This window comes from Pan paniscus, chromosome 8 (genome assembly GCF_029289425.2).
Source record: "Pan paniscus chromosome 8, NHGRI_mPanPan1-v2.0_pri, whole genome shotgun sequence".
Lineage (NCBI taxonomy): Eukaryota > Metazoa > Chordata > Mammalia > Primates > Hominidae > Pan > Pan paniscus.
In genome coordinates, this window is record NC_073257.2 from 17481163 (window position 1) to 17497767 (window position 16605).

Below are 16605 nucleotides of genomic sequence, written 5' to 3' on the forward strand. Positions count from 1 at the left end.
CATAATTGAAACTCAAAGACAACTAGGAAACAATACTATGACAGAAACAGAACCTCACATACCATGTTAACCTTAAATGTAAATGACCAAAATGCTCCACTGAAAGACACAGAGTGCCAAACTGGATACAAAAAGCAAGATTCAACCATACACAGCATAGGAGAAACTCACCAAGTGACTAAAGGCATCTACAGACTTAAAGCAGAGGGTGGAAATGCATATATCACACAAATAGAAAAAAAATACCAAAAAGCAAGAACGAGCAGGAGTAGCCATTCCTATATTAGATAAAACAGACCTTAAAAGAACAACAGTGAAAACAGACAAATAAAATGCATTTTATAATGATAAAAGGTTCAACACACAAAAAAAACCTAATTATTTAAAGTTGTATATACCTAACACTGGAGCACCCAGATACATAAAGCAAATACTACTAGACCAAAGAAAACAGATTTATAGCAGTACAATCATAGTACAGCACTTCAGCACCCACTGATATTACCTGACAGAACATCAAGGCAGAAAATCAGCTAAGAATCTCTGGACATAAATTAGACCACAGACCAAATGGACCTAATATTTGCAGAACATTCTATCCAACAACCACAGAGTATAAATTCTTCTCATCTGCACTTGGAATATTCTCCAAAATTAAGTATATGCTTCACTGTAAAGCAAGTCTCAACAAATTTTTAAAAATCAAAGTGATATCAATTATATTCTCAGACCATAGTGGAATAAAATCAATACCAAGAGCAACTTGGAAAATTACACAAGTACATGGAGACAAAACAACATGCCCCTCAATAACTTTTGAGCAAACAATCAAATCAATTGAATCAAACTAAGTGCCTATCAATGGATGATTGGATAAAGAAAATGTGGTATATATAAACACTGGAATACACTTCAGCCAGAGAAAAGGGAAATCATGTTTTTTGCAGCAACATGGATGAACTTCAGAAACAGAACTCAAAAAGAGAATAATTGGTGACAAAAATGGATCCCTTAAATTAGTCCCCTAAATTTTATTTTTAGAAAAAGTTATGCAGAACTACAATTTGACCTGGCAAGTCCATTACTGGGTATGTACCCAAAGGAATATAAATCATTCTATCATAAGGACACATGCACACCTGTGTTCATTGCAGCACCATTCACAATAGCAAAGACATGGAATCAATCTAAGTACCCATCAATGGCAGATTGGATAAAGAAAATATCGTACATATACAACATGGAATACTATGTAGCTGTGAGAAAGAATGATATAATAACCTTGTCAGGAACATGGATGGAGCTAGAGGGTAGAAAATTTTACCATATGGTCAAAATGAATAAGATTAAGTAGATTTGTCTATAAGGTGTTACTAAGGATTAGGTTTAACATTAGAAGTATACCAACGCAAAGGAAAATTTTTACTTTCTTTGGACATATTTGTATAAATGTACTATGGGTGTGTGTTCAAAAATTATGTGAAATTCCTATAATTCTGTTATGATGTAGTTTATAGTACCAGTTATAATTATAATTGTTATGTTAAATTATTGTATGCCACAGAGGTAACTAAATTTCCTTGCCAATTGTGTCTTTGACTGTGGCTGCCCTAAGATTTTTTGTCATCCACAAACAATTGTTGTCTTGTTTTGATCCTCTTTAAATGTGGTTTTATCATCAGCTCTAGGATTCTGTGCTCTTGAATGCAGGTTTGTGATAACTTTTAAGAAGGTGATGTTGAGATGGAGAGGAAAGAACTTCCAAGACCCTCTTGGAAAACTAATGTGATAATAAATATTGAGCAAAACAGGAATTAATTGCATAAATTGAACAAATAAAAGACAAAAATATATTTTTTTTTACTTTTTGCTTAAAATATTGCTGATCCTTTGTTTTCTTTTTCAGAATCAAGAAAACTTTTCTTTCAAGCTTATTTACAGCTTTTAACAATAGAGTAATGTACACTCCTGTAAAGAAATTTAGAGCATATTTGTTTCTCTCTACCTGATTTATTCAGAATTTGGAGACTATTTTTTAGTGTTCCTAACATACGGCAATATATTTATTTGCATAAGTGTGATAAGAATTCATTGTTGTTGTTGTTGTTGTTGTTTTTTCCCAACAGGACACAATTGGAGAAACTGCTTATTTTACCAAGGTTTTGACTGGAATGATGTGCTTTCTTTTAAGGAATCAAACTTGACTTATAGAGCCAAAAATAGCTTCTTTAGAAAACTGTCCTCATGCCTTGTCTACACAGTCCCTTTACACAGTTTGCCACCCATGGAAAATAAAGAATGTCACTTTCTCACAGGCCCAGGAGCTTCAAATTGTCTTGGGACCTCAAGAGGAGAGGAATTTAGCCAAATCATGCAGGTATTTGATAGCACACACCCATGGTTGGGCTTAAGGCTTGAAAAAGTCTTATCTGAGATTCCTTATGGAACAAAGTTTCATCAAAGCTAGTTTAAAAAGGAGCCTAAATGGCAAATAATTATTCTCGCTGTGTATTATGCAGATAATCAAGCCAAGTATAATAAGGCTAAAGCTTATTTTACAAACAAATGAGTCCTATCATGATTTATTTGTAATAAAAATGAGGACTGTAGAGAGAAAAATGATGTTTCAAGAACTGTGGTACACCTGTTATTAGATTCTATTCTCCACAGTAGTTTTTGTATTTTCATCTGCAATTTAGACTAACCCTGCCTATTCCATGAACCAACCAGTGATCTCTGGCTACAGCTCAGAAGAAACTAGAGAGATGGACCTTCAAGCTCCAAATTATCCTCAGTGAGGATACCATCTTCTAAATACTCAGGGGTCACCCTTCAATAGGAGACCACTAGGCTGCCCATCAGTGGAACACAAAAAAGGCAACATCCTATTCATGTTTCCCTTGGACCTAACTGGATAGCAATTTCACCAACCCACAGAGCCACTCTGCCCTGACAGTTATCAAGAGGCCAAAACCCACAGAACAACTTTCACCACCCCTCTCTCAGTAGGAAGCAGTTGTAGACGCCTGATCTTTGTCCATTTTCCCCAAGAACTGGGTCTTGGACTATTGAGGGGGAATGTTAGAGTAGGTAGTTAGTCAGACATGAGCAGGGCATGAAAGTGGCTCATTCTCCCCAGGAATATCAGGTGACCATCAGGTGATGGTCAAGCAGTTGTTAACCTGTCTCTCTAAAATAATTGGTTGCAACGGGTGCCAGAGAAAGGCTGTCTCCCAATACAAACACATGAAATCGGTAAAGACAGCCTTACTGTCCATCAATACTGGATTGCAGACTTTTTTTTATATTTTGTCTTAGGTTCAGGGTTCAGGTGCAGGTTTGTAAATTGCACGTCATGGGGGTTTGGTGTAGAGATTATTTTGTCACCCAGTTACCAATCACTTGAATAGAGAGTCCCTTCCCCAGTGCTTGTTTTTATTAATTGTGAGAAATCAGATTATTGTAGTTGTGCAGCATTACTTCTGGGCTCTCTGTTCTGTTCCATTGATCCATGTGTCTGTTTTTGTACAAGTGTCATGCTGTTTTCATTACTGTAGCTTTTCAATATAGTTTGAAGTTGGGTAACGTAATGCCTCCACATTTGTTCTGCCTGTCCGTTAGAGTCTTTCTTGGTTCCTTGTAAATTTTAACATAGTGTTTTTTTCTAGTTCTATGAAGAATGTCATTGATAGTTTGATTGAATATCATTAAGTCTGTAAATTGCTTTGGGCAGTATGGCCATTTTAACAATATCAATTCTTCTTATCCATGAGCATGGAATGGTTTTCCATTTCTTTTTCTTGTCTCTGATTTCCTTTGAGCAGTGTTTTGTAATTCTTATGGTAGAGATATTTCCCCTTCGTGGTTATCTGTATTCCTAGATATGATGCTCATTTACCATTCCAACAATCCTAGGGCACACACACATACACACAGGTACACACATATACATGGAGGCATGCACACAGACACACATACATTCACACACACAGGCACACACTCACACATACACACTAGCGCACACACACACATATACACACAGGCACACACACATACACATTACAGCATCTATTTTTGGCTAACAATAATAAATGAGTTCATAACACCCAACCTTCCTAGTTTCCAACCAGCTGAGGCCTGCAGATCATTTATGATGCTTTTTTCCTTCATTCCCAAGTACTTTTTCCACATTGATGCCACAGGCATTTATTGAGTGCCCCCTGTGTGCCTGACTTCTAAGCCTAGAAGTGACTAAAATCAATGTGCTGGTGTCTCATGCAGGGGGTTATACAAGGCTGTGCCCTGCTCAGCAGCAGCAGAACCTCTGTGGGAGGTCTGAGAGGGAGGAACACTGCAGCCAGATCCAGGACATATCACAGCGAGAGCAGCCGGGTGCAGAAGCCCGAGAGCCGCTCCCACACATGTGACCAGCTGGTTTCACCCATGGCAAGGACCTTATCTCACCAAGCTGGCATTGCCTGTGGGCAAAGTCAGGACCACAGCAAGTGCACATTGTCCCTCAAATTTCAAAGAGGGAGTGGATTAATGACTCAATCTGAGAGTCTGTGCTTGTGAGCTTCCCAGAAACCCAACTTGCAGGACAAAAGAACCCACAGTGCACACTGGACCTGCTTCCTGTTCCTGCAATGCCCCAGGTGAAAACGCAGAGTGTTGGGGAGGTTTTTATTTCACTTCCCACCTTTTTTACTGTATGAAATTTAATCACACATGTATTAATTTTATTTTTGTCAGCCAGGAAATTATGGGACATTCTGTTCTGTTCTCTTTAGCTCTGTTCTGTAGTTAACAACAGTAATAAAAGGTGGACATAACATATGTGAGACTTATGCTTAACTTATGCTTAAGTTTTCACAATGGATGAGATGGACAATTATGCCATTGAAAAGAATCTGGTTCTGTCTGACAGCTGTTATCTGGTGATCTCTCATGTCATAGTTCTACCAAGACTGAGCACATTGGTCTCTGTCATTTTTGGGGCAATCCCTCCAAAGTAACCCCAAAGCTGCTCTTACTTTACCGTAACCATAGTGTGCCACTTCACATTCCCTGCTGTGAACTGCAAATGGGCGTGTAATGCATTTGGTGAGAAGCATGAAATAAATCAAACTATTTTACCCCAAATAGGGCTCCTTAGTATAATGGATATTTTAATTCTAAAACCCTCAGAGATCAACAACCAATGGAAGAGTCTATTTCCCCTATCCACATATAGCTAGAACCTGACCCACGAAGGAGAGTAAATATTCTTGCTCCCCTCTTGTTATCTCATGACTCAGTACAGAAAAGAAGGTTAAGACTATAACGAGGCCTTAACAGAACCTTTTCAAAATAATGACTGGCTCCAAGGATCAGTAAATTCCAAGGAAAACTATTTACCAGTTAATTACTGTTGCCTGAAACAGTCATTCTCCCTAGTAATCATTTATTTTCTCCCCAAATAATTGCTCCTCTCCAATCTAAAACAAGCTGTTTTACCAGAATTCAGGCCCCCATTTTTTCTGTAACCTCCAGATGGGATACAGGCTTCTGCAACTCATTGAGAAGCTGAGTCTTCATCCTGAAGGCTCCCGTGTATACACAATAAATAAATTTGTGTGCCTGTTTTCCTATTAGTCAATCTGCCTTACATCACCTGATTTTCAGTGAAACTTTAGAGGGCCAAGAGCCTTGGACCCCACAAGCACAATTCAGTCTCCATTGTGACTTTATGCCTCCTAAGCCATCCTTCCTCATTATCTAATTTTTGGTATCACAATGGCCTCTTACATGATAAAAGATTTAGTTGGTTGATGTTCTCTGGCAAATACTTCCAGCCCCAGCCATCTCACAGCAGAGGTGCCGCCAAGTATTCATGTTGGTTTCCATTTACTTGCAGAACCTTGGCCATTCTCATGTTTAACCAAGAGTTGAGCTGAGTGGCTCTGACCAGCATAGAAGATGAGAGCAGCCTGAACTTCTACTGTGAAAATGTAAGAAATACATAATAATAAGAGTACTTATATAGAAGAGTTGTTAAGAAATTAAATTTTAAAAGTATATAAAATACTTAAAATATACAGAAAGCACTTGATATCAGTTAGGTAACAATAATAATAACAATAATACTAAATATAATCTACCCACAAAATTATCAACCTCTGAATCCTCATAGTCATGAGCTTGTCATGTCACTTTCATGCAAAAAAAGATCTCTGTGACTTTGAGAGGGGCAAGTTACAGACAGAGAAATGGAAGCTCAGACGAACACTTCCAAGCACCCACTGTCTATCAGGTGCAGGGCTGCTGCCTGCTGGCCACCCTGCAAGGACAGCTGATCTAGGACCCTTCAGACCCCAGGATCCACTTGCATCTTCAGGAGCATAAGTGCCAAATCCCAGCACCCAGACGAAGTGTCCACCATTCAGCCTCACGGAATGGCTGTGCTTCGGATCCGTCATCAGCCCCAGCTAATCTGACTGTCTTTCCTCCTTTTCCTCTGTGAGATCCCAGTAGAAGAAAAGGCTCCCACGTTCTTTATTTCCACCAACCTCAATATGTGAAGAGCTCATATTACAACTGTCAGTGATTTGGAATGAAGCTGGAATTGATCTATTGCCTTTTTTTCAATTGCTTCCTATCTGTGCAGGTGTATCTTACAGGAACATACAGAAATGGTATGCTGAGAGAGGAGTTTGAATGATCTTCTAGGCATTGTTCACTCTTGACACTTAAGTTGAAGTATTAAATATTCCAACCTGTCTTTGTTAAGGATATAGGACTTACTTTACAAGATACAACATGATTATTAGATTGGTCATTTCTAGACATTGATTCTATAAGAAGACCTCAGTTAAGTCTCACACCATCCATTTTATCACAAATCCCATCACAAACAGCTTATTGAGAATTCCCTGAACAAAGCTAGATGCCTGGTCCCAGGCACACATGTAATGAGATTCCTTGGAAGCACCCATTTCTACCTTCATTATAATGAAATTCTCCTGTATCAAGGCCTCATTTCATTTTGTGACTGTCTTTGCCTTTTCTTTGAATCTTCTTGGCACAAAAAGCCTGGTCTGAGATCATGAGTACATCTCTGTGTTCTTGCTTTTTTCCAGCTATTTCCTCTTTCTAGGACAGCCTGCTCGGCTTGCACCTTGTTTCCAGCAGGTTTCTGATGTCTTACTTATCCTAAATACACCCGATCCAGCCACACATGTTTCAGGAGTCCTTTTATGACCCCCTGGATAATGTTGGCCACCCTTTCCTGTGTGCCCTTCATTTTTATTGCTTCTACTATGCAGGTCAAAGAACAACATTAGCAAAAGTTCCTTCTCAAGTAATAAGGATCTTTGGCCGGATAAAATCACTAAGTGGTGTTTTGTTATCGTTATGCTGTGCTTTGCCCAACCTGTGTTTGGCCAAACATTGATAAGATGTATTGCCTTGTTGAAAATGCCCACATGGAGAGGAACTGAGTGTGGCTTACCGCCATCAGCCAGCTAGAAACTGAGGCCTTCACTCTAGTAACCCAGAAGGCACTCGGTCCTGCCAGTCACCCATGACCTTAGAAGCAGCTCATTCCCCATCGAGCCTTCAGGGAGACCCTGCTTTTGGATTATGCCTTCATTGCAGCCCATTGAGGATCCAAACAGAGGCACCAACTGAGTTCTGCTTGGCTACACAAAAATCGCTACAACCTTTGCAGCTTGAAGCCAACACAAGGGGAGACTGCAAATGGCAATTATAATACAGCATGGAACCCAAGGAGACAGAAGGCCACATGCAATCCTGGAAGATGGGGTAGAAGGAGTGTCAGAAAAGGTTTTGCAATGGCATCTGAGTGGAGTATTCAAGAATTATATGAAAGTGTATTTCATTCAATAATAAATATTCTATAGGCACTAGAAACAAGCAGAAAAAAAATCTAAGCCCTCATGGATCTCACTTTCCAGGAGAGAGAATCAGACAAGAAACTAATAAATACATATAATGAAGATCATGTCACATGATGAGAAGTACTGTGAAGGGGAAGAAAGCAAGGACAGGGGTAGAGTACAAACGGAGTGAGGGACAAATGAAATTATGAATAGCATAAGCCAGGAATCTTCACTGAGACAGAGACAATTGAGAAAAGACCTGAAAGAGTAGAGGAAGCGAGCCTTGCTGACAGCTGAGGGAAGAGGGCTTCAGGCAGAGGGATCCTGAAGGGCATAGTCCCTGTAGCCAGGGAAGGCCACGTGTGATCTGGGAACAGCAGCATTAGGAAAGAGGTCAGAAAGGAACGGAGGGCCACGTTTATACAGAGCCCTGTAGGCCATTTGCAAGGATTTGGCTTTTACTCTAGGACAGATGAGGAGACACTGGATGATACTGAGCTGCTGTGGAGAGAGTAAAATATAAGTTGATGAAAAATAAATATGGAAAAGTGGTTAGGAGGCTATTTGAATAACCAAGGCAAGGAATGGCATGACTTGGAACAAGATAGTTGAAGAACAGCTGATGAGAAATGGTCAGATTCTGGATATATTTTTAAGGTGGACATGGCAGGGCTTGATCACAGATTTTATATTGGAGAGGAAAGTATTATTTTAAAAAAAGCAAGAATGACTTGGCAAACTTTAGTATTTATGACTGGAAAATGGAGTTTTTGTCTTATTGAAATTGGGGAAATTGATGTGGGGCAGGATTGCAGGGTGGTTAAGGGTATTTTGCCTGGGATATCCTGAGCTTGAGATTCCTATTGGGCCCTGGAGTGGAGATGTTCAGTAGAAAATTTGATATTCCAGTCTGAGTTTCTGGGAAAAGAATTGAGCTGCAGTTATTAATTTGGGATTGTAAGCCTATTGACAATATTTAAAGCTGTTGAAATGTCTAGGATTATCAGAGGAGTCTGACTTCCTGAAGATAGGGAAGAATCTAAGGACTATGGGACACCCCAATAATTAAAAGTGATGAAAATGAGGAGCAGTCAGTGAAGAAGTCAGATACGGAAAAGAAGGAGGAAGACGGAGAGTGTGATGCCATAGAAACCAACTTAAGAAAGTCATTTTAGAATGATGGGCCAGGCGCAGTGGCTCACACTTGTACTCCCAGCACTTTGAGAGGCCCAGGCAGGCAGATTACCTGATGTCAGGAGTGAGACAATCCTGGTCAACATGGTGAAACCCTGTCTGTACTAAAAACATAAAAATTAGCTGGGTGTGGTGGTGCGTGCCTGTAATCCCAGCTACTCAGATGGCTGAGGCATGAGCATGATTTTGTGTCCGGAATTGGTGGGTTCTTGGTCTCACTGACTTCAAGAATGAAACCGCGGATGCTCGCAGTGAGTGTTATAGTTCTTAAAGGTGGCGTGTCTGGAGTTTCTTCCTTCTGATGTTCGGATGTGTTTGGAGTTTCTTCCTTCTGGTGGGGTTCATGGTCTCGCCGGCTTAGGAGTGAAGGTGCGGACCTTCGCGGTGAGTGTTACAGCTCTTAAGGCGGCGCGTCTGGAGTTGTTCGTTCCTCCTGGTGGGTTTGTGGTCTCGCTGGCTTCAGGAGTGAAGCTGCGGACCTTCGCAGTGAGTGTTACAGCTCATAAAGGCAGTGTGGACCCGAAGAGTGAGCAGCAGCAAGATTTATTGCAAAGAGCGAAAGAACAAAGCTTCCACAGTGTGGAAGGGGACCCGAGCGGGTTTACACTGCTGGCTCGGGCAGCCTGCTTTTATTCTCTCATCTGGCCCCAACCACATCCTGCTGATTGGTCCATTTTACAGAGAGCCGAGTGGTCTGTTTTGACTGGGCGTTGATTGGTGCATTTACAATCCCTGAGCTAGACACAAAGGTTCTCCACGTCCCCACTAGATTAGCTAGATACAGAGTGTCGATTGGTGCATTCACAAACCCTGAGCTAGACACAGGGTGCTGATTGGTGTGTTTACAAACCTTGAGCTAGATACAGAGTGCCGATTGGTGTATTTAAAATCCCTTAGCTAGACATAAAGGTTCTCCAAGTCCCCACCAGACTCAGGAGCCCAGCTGGCTTCACTCAGTGGATCCTGCACCAGGGCCGCAGGTGGAGCTGCCTGCCAGTCCAGCCCCATGCGCTGGCACTCCTTAGCCATTGGGTGGTCCATGGGACTGTGTGCCGTGGAGCAGGGGACAGCACTCGTCAGGAGGCTCCAGCCACGCAGGAGCCGACAGTGGGGACGGGAGGCTCAGGCATGGCGGGCTGCAGGTCCTGAGCCCTGCCCCGCGGGAAGGCAGCTAAGGCCCGGCCAGAAGTCGAGCACAGCAGCTGCTGGCCCAGGGCTAAGACCCTCACTGCCTGGGGCTTGCGGGCCGGGGGGCAGCTCCAAGTGCGAGCCACGGAGCCCACACCTACCCAGAAATCATGCTGGCCTGCAAGCACTGTGCGCAGCCCCGGTTCCCACCTGCGCCTCTCCCTCCACACCTCCCTGCAAGCTGAGGGAGCCAGCTTCAGCCTTAGCCAGCCCAGAAAGGGGCTCCCACAGTGCAGCGGTGGGCTGAAGGGCTCCTCAAGTGCCGCCAAAGTGGGAGCCCAGGCAGAGGAGGCGCCCAGAGCGAGTGAGGGCTGCAAGGGCTGCCAGCGCACTGTCAGCTCTCAATTTGAACCTGGGAAGTGGAGGTTGTAGGGAGCTGAGGTCGCACCACTGCACACCAGCTCCAGCCCAGGTGATGAAGTGAAACTCTGTGTCCAAAGAAAAAAAAAACGAATGATAAAGGACGAATAGTGATAGATTGTTAGATACTGCTGATAGATTAAACAAGTCAAGGACTGAGATTAACTCTTACTTTAGCAATGTGGTAGTCATTGGTGACTTTATAAGAACATTTTTAGCAGGACAATGAGGGCAGAAAAAAAACCTCAGTGACATAAGTTTAAGAGATGGTGGGAAGGAGATGAATGATTAGAGCTTGGGTTGCAATATCTATGAGTGTATTGAAAACACCAGGAAGGATGGCAGAAGTAGGACGGCACAATGTAACTCAAACACAGGAAAAAATCTCTAAGGAATCAGAGCAAGCGAGGTAGAAGGCAGGTGATTGCCACAAGGAAAGGTAGTTTGAAAAATGGGTATTTCTAGGGAGCAGGAGGGGGACTGGGTAGATGAGGCAGTGAGGAGAAAGGAGGATGTCTGTCCTCCCTCCATGCTCCCTGGGAGGACAGTGGGAGAGGACCCACACCTCCCCTTAGGAGCAGTGCAGGAGAAACAGAATCCTCATGGAAACTAGAAGTTTGGGTTAGAAAAACAGGGGAGGGAACAGAAGCTGATAATATTAACATAAATTGAGAATTTTGAATTTTCTAATGGGAAGTTACAGGTTCTAGAAGGACCATCAGAAGGGTTTTAGAATTAAGGAAAGTGTGAGAAACAGTCAGAAAACTGGAGGTAAGAGCTCTAGGGAATGAGAGTTCAGTTCAGAACTGGAGTCCTGGGCTCTTTTGATGACTGAAATAAAAGTGGGAGAGAGCCTAAGGAAATTACCCTGGGGACATCATGGTGCCTTGTGGTGCTGAGGCTGTGAGCTTTGAAGTGGGCAGCTGAGGGCTTGGAGGCTTCTGAGAAACATTCAGACCTCCAGGACCCTCTCTTGAATTCTGACCCTAAAGAAGAGGTGTCCAAAGAGCGATGGACTCACCAAGACAGTGAAACTCGCTCTATTTAAGTCAGAGTCATCTGGAGAATGGATAGAATGGAGGACTTATGCATCTCTTTCAATAAAGTATGTTTCTTCTAAGTGTAACAGACATCATCATGCAAAGTAGGTTTAGGGTGAATGCCATGTCGCCTCTATTTTTCTCTTGCAACTTGGATATATCAGAATGAATGCTGACAGAAAGAAGCAAGAAGTCAGGAGCTCACGTTCTGTGTTCTTCCCCACGGAGACGAGGGCTCCTGATGAGTGCTCAAACGCTAGAAGGGGGTGAAGAGTACCACATTATTACCAATGCCCAGGACAGACGCCAAGCTGAGCAGTGATGGTGTGCAGAAAAGCCTCAGGGGAAAGACACAGGAGAAGGGGAGAGGGAACATTTCTGTCTTTGATTCCACACCTGGGAAGGAAGCAGAGTCAGGATTAGTGAGCAATATTCAGAACTACGCTTAGTTGGATCCCTTCATGTAAGTTCTGAGAAACTGCTGGGTGATGCCCAGGCTGAAAGATGTGCTGAGATCAGCAGCCTTCCCTTGAGCAAAGTAAAGGATTTTGTTGTTAACAACAAAACACATTTCTTGTGTACACTGAGTGTTTCCCAGAGACTCTCATGACCTAGTGCTTACTATGGAGGAATGTTTTCATTCAGATGAAGGAAAGCTTTCCATCAATGAAAGCATTGTGACAAGTTGATAGCCATTGCAACCCAGCTGTCCCTCAGAATGAGTGTGTTCACTGGAGGAGGTGACAACATCTTCATCATGTTAATGAAAGCAAATGTCTAGGTTTTTTAGCAAAAGCACGAACTCTGAAAGAAAGCATAGTTACACATTAACCAGCTTGCCCTGTAGCCCACTTCCATGTAACTTGTTACACTTTGGAATCATGTAGTCCCTATCACAAGGTCCTAACCTCATAGATAACGTCTCAAACAGTAGGAAATCTCACATTTTCCACTCGAGATATTTCTGCATCATGCATTCTAAGAGTTCTACAGATGCCATCCAATCTACAGCCCCCTCCGAGGAACTGACTCAGCCCCACAATGCAGTTACCATATCCTTAGGCTTTCATAGCCCACACCCTGGCCAGTCAGCACCCTGCCCTGCTCCTCAGCCCCCTGCCTGCCAAAATTCCCTTGAAACCCCTGTCTAAAACTCCTCAGGGCAGTGAATTCGAAGTTTCCTCCTATCTCCTCATTTGTTTGCCTTCAAGTGTTAAATCCTTTCTCTGCTCAACAGCCGCTATTTCTGTGTGTTGATCAGTTACTGTACAATGAGCACAAACACGGGGATCTTGTACAGAGGCTCGTCCTGTCAGGTTTCCACTGGAAAGCTCCCATAAGCCCAAGGAGAAAGTGAGGCACAGACAGCATCTTCCTCAACTTCCTTCCAGAGGATCGCACTACACACCCAACAGCAGGCTCTCAGAAGTCTTAACATATTCAAACGTAGTAGATAAGTAAATAGACTTGCAGAAGGATAGGTTTTCCTCCCCTCAATTCTTAACATATTCACCCTCACTCATGCACATTCTCATGTACAGTTTCCCAGTTACCCTCCCTAATCAGATGCTCTTACCAAACTGTGTCCTGTGTCCGGCTGTGTGCAGTTGGGGCCAAAGGGAAGGGAGGAAGGAAAGACAAGAGACTTGGCCCTGATGGTCCTCAGTCGTGGGGAGACCAATCTTAGGCCATGCACTATTCCTTCATTGCCATTGTCAGGGCCATGTTTGCTACTTCTGGGACTGGGTTTTATTACTTTCCTTCACCTTTTCTGCTTTGCATGGGAAATGCAGATACCCATGTAGGCACAAAAGGGCATTTTCTTCCCTCTCTCTTCTGAAGTTTTGATAATTTGAGTGTATAAAACAAACTGACAAGTGAAAGGTTAATATAAAAAGACAGCAAATTTGTATATATGTACATGGACATCAGATTCCTGCCAATAAGAGACTCCAGGGTGGTCCTGATGACAGAGGGTTTCATCACATCCTGAGGCTACAGAGAGAACAGGGGCTTGGGGTCTCTGGGGGAGGTGGAGTCTCAGGTAATGGGGGAGTGGAAGAGGCACACATGGTGAGCCAAGGCTGTCCCCACATAGATGTGAGCCTCTCAGGGGCTCGCCAAGCTGACCTCAGGAAGGTAGGTGGAGGCCTGTGGAGAAGCTTCTCAGTCAGACCTTTAAAGTGTCAGGATCTTAGTCTGTTTTTCCTGGAAGTTAATCTTTCCTTGATCCAATAAGGCATATAAAGGGGTCCTCAGAGAAAGGCTTTTACCCTCTGTTCACTTCACTAATGTACATTTCCTCAGCACTTACAAATCTCTGCGAGAGAAGAAAGCTTTTCAGGTCTATTTGTGTGTCGGCAGCCTCTCTGAATTGTGACCCCTCTGAATAGCCATATAAAATATGCCAAAAAAGTACATTTTGAGTGGCACATTTTGCTTTCCTTCACCCTGTATAACACGTCTTAAAAACAAGAGTGTACCATGAGGTCCACAGCCGGTGGCCCCACTCCTGCCTCCTGAACAAAAGCTTCAACAAAAGGGATAATTTAAAAATGAGCAGCTCTATTTCATGGGCCACTTTCCAACCACCTGGCACTAAAGTAAAAGACCGGTGCAACTCAGAACAGGTACAATGATCCAGGCTTGTGACTGGCAGGTCTAGAATGCCATGGAAGTCCCCTAGTCACTGTGAGTCAGCAATATTTTCCAGAGAAGGAGGTTGGAGATAACACTATTGAATCACTTTTAGAGGATCACGCCTGGTGGGTGTGAGTGCCTTATTGAGGGGTGGGGTAGAGCAGACTTTTCTGACACGTGAAAGCAAATGGGCCTGCTCCACACTTCACTGCAAACCAGCCATCTGAAGCTGCTCTTATTTAATCATAGGGAAACAGTCACTTGCTTCAATAGAAAACATTTTCAACTTACTCTACTATCGCATAAAGCAAAGGTATACGGTTGAAACCACTTGTGCTTTTAACATTTCTGGACCCCTCCTATACCTATGAATAAATTTAAATGACTTGCTTATTCCAAAATGAAATTCCTATGTTATTTAGGAAAGCATGTTTAGGAAAATACTGGACTGGAGAGAAAAACAACTCACAAAGAGTCCTGTACTCTTCCGGTGACCTACTTCGCATTTAGAAGTTTGGTTAGTTTTTATGCCAATCAAAACATCCTGCCATGTAACTATGGAGCATGTTCAGTAAAATCAAATGTTTTGCCCACACAGACAATAAAAATGAACTTTAATGTTTTTTGCCTTGGTCTTCAAAAATGCACCCAAAGGAGAAACACTGCATTTCCCAAAAAGGACAAAGTGATTTGGTGCCAATCTCTTAAGAATGAAGAATGAAGTGTTTAGCTAGTTTGAGAGTCAAGAAAAATTGAGAAATGCAGAACTCAAGTTTCACACTAGAATATCATTGTTACAAGTAACAGGAGGAAAGAAAAACCCATAGTCTTGGCATTACCCATCATTTTTTAGGGAATTTTCTATACCTTCTCTGTATATTGATTTTTCAACCTTGGATGCCAAGAAGGTATAAAATCCCATGTCCAGGCATCAGTACACACCCTCTTCTCTCAATGAGAGAAAAATACCTAGGACTTGTGGGGATACAAGGAACCCTTTGGCCAAGTGATTAGTCTTTGGTCCTTAACACTCAGCCTAGTACATTTTGGGCTGGGAGAGGGGAGGTGGAAAAATGGGGAATATTAACCTCATGACTAAACAAACACTAATGTTCCTTAGTGGAAAAAAGGTTATCCTGTTGAACCAGCAAAATGACTAGAGGTTTCTGCAAACGGCTAGAGGTTTCTGCAGACATTCTAGTTCATCAAAATATTTTAATTAATTTTAATAATCTTAGCGAGGTGCTAAAAGAGGGACCCTAATGGGATGTGAGACAAACACAAAGAGATTTTAGTTTTATGAAAAGCAAACTCTATGACTTCACAAACTAGATTTTGTATTAAGGTCGCAATGTAGCCAAGTAATTCTGGGCATGACTGTTTAAAACAGGAATGTGAAACCAGAGAAAGGCAGCCCTCCTTTGGCTGGGCGATGGCATAGCAGACCAGGAACTTTCCCCCACATGGTGCTCTATACAGGACAGGGGTGAATCAGCTCAGCTACACCATGTGCCTTAGAGACTCTGCACATGAGACATGTGGAAAAAGACCCTAAAAAATAATTACAGGCAGAATGCAGGAAAAACAGCCAGATGGCCAGGCATGGTGGCTCATACCAGTAATTCCAGCACTTTGGGAGGCTGAGGCAGGAGGATCTCTTCAGCTCAGACCAATCTGGAAAACACCTTGAGAACTCATCTCTGCTAAAAAGAAAAAATTTTAAAAATTAGCTGGGTGTAGTGGCACCTGTCTGTAGTCTCAGCTACTTGGGAGGCTGAAGTAGAAGGATTGCTTGAACCCAGGAGGTCAAGCCTGCAGGGCACTGTGATTGCACCATTGCACTTAAATCTTGGCAAAATTTTTTACAGTGGCAACACAGGTTATGGGATGGAGAGAAGAACAAGCCTGGCTAGCAAAGGAGGTCTTGTTATTTAGATGAAATCTCCCAGGAAGCAGCCCTCAAAGAGAACAGCTGGTAAATGTTTCTCTTTAGACCTTTAAAGGTACCAGATTCTCAGTTAATCTTTCTTCTATCCAAGGGAGATTCTCAGAGAAAGTCCAGCTGTAACAATGCAAATTTTCTCTACAGATGCAAGTCTTTCCCACTAAAGACAGCTTTTCATTCCTTCTAATATTTCCTGCTTTTCTGAATAGCTGTCTTGAAATGTGTCAAATAAATGTATTTTAGTGTAACATGTTTTGGTTCCCTTGAAGCTCAACTTTGAGTCCAACTAAGACAAGAGGGGATTTATAACCATAGAGCACGGTGAGGTCAGAGGAGAAAAATTACTAAGAGAAAGCAC

General features: G+C 42.5%; 2 protein-coding genes across 2 annotated transcripts in view; both read left to right on the plus strand.

Annotated features, from left to right (window-relative positions):
* The window catches only part of AKR1E2 (aldo-keto reductase family 1 member E2), a 130009-nt gene that overhangs the window by 104290 nt on the left and 9114 nt on the right, over positions 1 to 16605 (plus strand). The window contains exons 17-18 of the mRNA XM_003827773.5: positions 2316 to 2377; positions 5897 to 5990. The gene's annotated coding sequence lies outside the window, so the exon portion shown is untranslated. The remainder of the gene's footprint in view (positions 1 to 2315; positions 2378 to 5896; positions 5991 to 16605) is intronic.
* The window catches only part of LOC100986729 (aldo-keto reductase family 1 member C1), an 88881-nt gene that overhangs the window by 38030 nt on the left and 34246 nt on the right, over positions 1 to 16605 (plus strand). The gene's annotated exons all lie outside the window — the stretch shown is intronic.